Source organism: Pleurodeles waltl, chromosome 5 (assembly GCF_031143425.1).
Source record: "Pleurodeles waltl isolate 20211129_DDA chromosome 5, aPleWal1.hap1.20221129, whole genome shotgun sequence".
NCBI classification, from domain to species: Eukaryota; Metazoa; Chordata; class Amphibia; order Caudata; family Salamandridae; genus Pleurodeles; species Pleurodeles waltl.
The window spans coordinates 1,351,330,601-1,351,334,061 of NC_090444.1; the positions used below are offsets into that span (position 1 = coordinate 1,351,330,601).

The 3,461-nt window shown below is 39.6% G+C and overlaps 1 pseudogene; it reads right to left on the bottom strand.

Annotated features, from left to right (window-relative positions):
• Positions 1–2,911: 2,911 nt before the first annotated feature.
• LOC138297636 (U2 spliceosomal RNA) lies at positions 2,912–3,090 on the bottom strand (annotated as a pseudogene).
• Between the last annotated feature and the right edge of the window lie 371 nt (positions 3,091–3,461).

Below are 3,461 nucleotides of genomic sequence, written 5' to 3' on the forward strand. Positions count from 1 at the left end.
AGTTAAATATATTTGTGGATGTTCAACTTGTTTTCAAAAAGTAAAAGTGGATGAATAGAATATCATGAGACTGTCACGATCAAACAGATATTTCAAAAGCTGCAAAATCATAACAAAGAATTAGAATTATAACAGTATCATACACTAGTCCTTGTTGAAAGATTACCAAATTCTACAACATCATGTGGCCTACCAAGGGTGATGTCTTTATAAGGCTTTACATCTATTGGTATCCTTCATACATAATATTTGTATTATAACAGTCTTAATATAGAAACATACTTACATTAAGCTTATATCTATGAAATTACTCAATAAGTATAGACAAAACAGGTAATTATTTGTAGTGAGTGGAACGCATAGTAATGTTAATTTAAAATAACACACTATGCATGTATGAGTTTTTTAACAGCCTATATGATTGCTTTTTCCTCCACTGTTCAGTGATGAATATCTATACAACACTTCTGTTATGGTGTAAAAGTATGGAAGCTGAGAACAGTGAAAAAGGGAACAGGAGATACTTAAATAATAAGTATATTTGCAATACAATTATGTAATTTTTTTGTGTTTTGTTATTAACAATTGCTTTTCTATTACAGATTGTGAAACTTTAATAGCACAAAGTTATAAGATGAAACTTTAACTTCTATCTATCTTTTCTTTCTACACAGATTAACAGAGCTCTTTATTGCGATAATGTAGTTAAATAATTACATATCTCTCCATTCATAGACCATCCATAAATATACCCAAGTACACAAAGGTAATTATAGTGATGCATTAATACACAGAAAAGAAAACACTGATGTATTCATATGTATACTTGTATATTGACAAACTCACCAAGGGACAGACTCCTCCATACACTGACACAGCCAGCCATACGCTGGTGCAGTCACTGATACACCCATACACACACTTATGTACACACTGAGACAGCCAGCCATATACTCCCACATACAGTAACATACCCAGACACATATCTGTGCAGATACTGACACACCCAGTCAGACAGTAATGCATCCAATGATACACCAAGGCACACACTGAGATACCCAAGCACACACTAATGTATGCAGTAACACACCCAGCCACACACTTACACATACACTGACACGCCCAGACAGAGGTGGATGCATACCCTTAAATACTCATACATACACTGATTTATACAGTCACACAATCAGACAGACACTATAATGCATGTATTTACAAACCCAGGCAGACATGGATTCATAATCTCTCATGACCTTTTATATTCAGTCACGCTCATTTATAGCCTGACATACCCAGACACACACTAATGCATATGCTGACACACACTGACATATACGCTGACAGACCCAAGCACGACTGACATACACTAACACACCCAGGCATACACTGATGTATACACTGACACACTCAGGACACACTCATGCATAGCCTTACATACCCAGGCACACACTAATGCATACATTGACACACCAAGGCACATAGTAACATATACACTGATGTACCAATGCACACACTAATGCATGCACTAACACACGCAGGAATCCACTCATGCATATACTAACATAACCTGCCACACACTCATGCATACACTAGCACACCTATGGACACACTGATACATATACTCGTGCACACTGATGCATACAATAACACACTTAGGCACACACTAATGCATTCACTGACATACCCAAGTACACACTGATACATTCACTAACACACCCAGGCACACAGAGAAACATACAATTATACACCCGGGCAGACGCTGATGTATACACTAACACACCTAGGCACACACCGACAGTCAAACACCCAGGCAAATACTTATGCATACACTGACACACCCAGGCACACACTGATGCATACACTGACACACCTAGGCACTAGGTGATAGTACTCTTGACCTTAGGCAAAAAGCTGAGAAGCAAAAATCCGAAAGGTGCCAGATTTATCGCAACAAAATGCGGTCTCCCTGGCTGACTCAGGCCGGGGTCGTCCTTTCCACAACTGCTCATGGCACTTTTGCCTCTCTTCCTGACTTTTTGTAAGAGCTCAGCAAGTGTAAATGGAAAAAGTGTTGTCAGGTTTTCTCCCAGCTCCCAGAGTTCTCAGCAGTCACCTCATTAGGCATCCATTGGCATACCCATGTTGCCCTCTTTCTAGCTTTTGAATGCCCAGCCCCTTCCTACCCACTGCGTCCAGGCCCCTGGCCGGAAAGCCTGGCAGGCAGAGGATGCCGGGCAACAGGCCACACCATCCTGGACAGTACCCTGACAGCAAATGGCTGGCACCTCACCTTCGCTTGCCCAGCACTCTGCTGCCCTATAGCCTAGGCCTAAAGATAAGGCTCAGCCAGGCGTTGGTGGTAGGGGCGGACAGAGAAGGAAAAGGACTCTTTTCTTTCTCACTGAGAGAAGACAAGGACAGTGTACCCCTTTCTCTCTCTCTCTCTCTCTCTCTCTCTCCCTCTCTCTTCCCCCCTCTCTCTCTCTCTCTTTCTCTCTCTTTCTTTCTTTTTTCTCTTTTGTATTTCCTGTCTTTCCATTCCTACCTCGCTCCTCCTCACTTGTTAAAAACCTTCACTTCAATAAATGGTTTTTACCCTCTCATTCCTCTTCTTTCTTTCATTCATTCTCCTGTAAAATGGATCCAAAAAAGAAAGAAACACACTGCTGAAGAGGCTGGATTTTTCTGACATTTTCTCTTCCAAAGTGCAGCCTTGGAGCTGGAAAAAAAAGAAAAATATATAAAATTTGATACAAATAGTTAAATAAATAAACACGACGCAGCAGTAGCAAAGTGATCAGATTTGTTTTATTCACACCCAAACACATTCGAACCACTTTACAGAGATTGCCAGTGAAGCACATTTTTTGTTTTCTAGCCTTTATTTCGACAGCATTGTTTTTCCCATGTGGAGAAGTATACTATCCCTGGAGGTACTGCAATACCAGGTTGATGCATGGAGTGGACAGAGCCAGCTCCTATTCCATCTCCCTGTTCCAAAAATCAATCTAATATATGGTCCCCAGAGAGAGGACATGTCAGATAATGAACACATAAGAACAGATTTTTAGGTTTGAACAAACAAGCTTCATTGAGACGTTTTATCAGAACCACGAGTACAGAATGATAGATATTTACATATATACAAAATATACAAGGTTTGTATAGTACTATTTTAGACAATAAGTATAATTCCTTTTAACAGAGTTTCTTCTGCATTTCGGCATTTTCTAAGAGAGTGTTTTCTCAAAACCACAAGACTCATACAAAAATTACAGTTTCTTTACATTTCTGACAAAGATACAAGGTTTACATAAGACATCGATTCCTTTACATTTATCATTTGATCAATGGAGGCATGTGCTCATGTGATCCAGTCACGCCATTTTGCTATTTTCCAAAGGTATAATGTCTGGTCTTTCCCTATTTTTGCTGCATCTATAAAGAAGTATGTATGTACT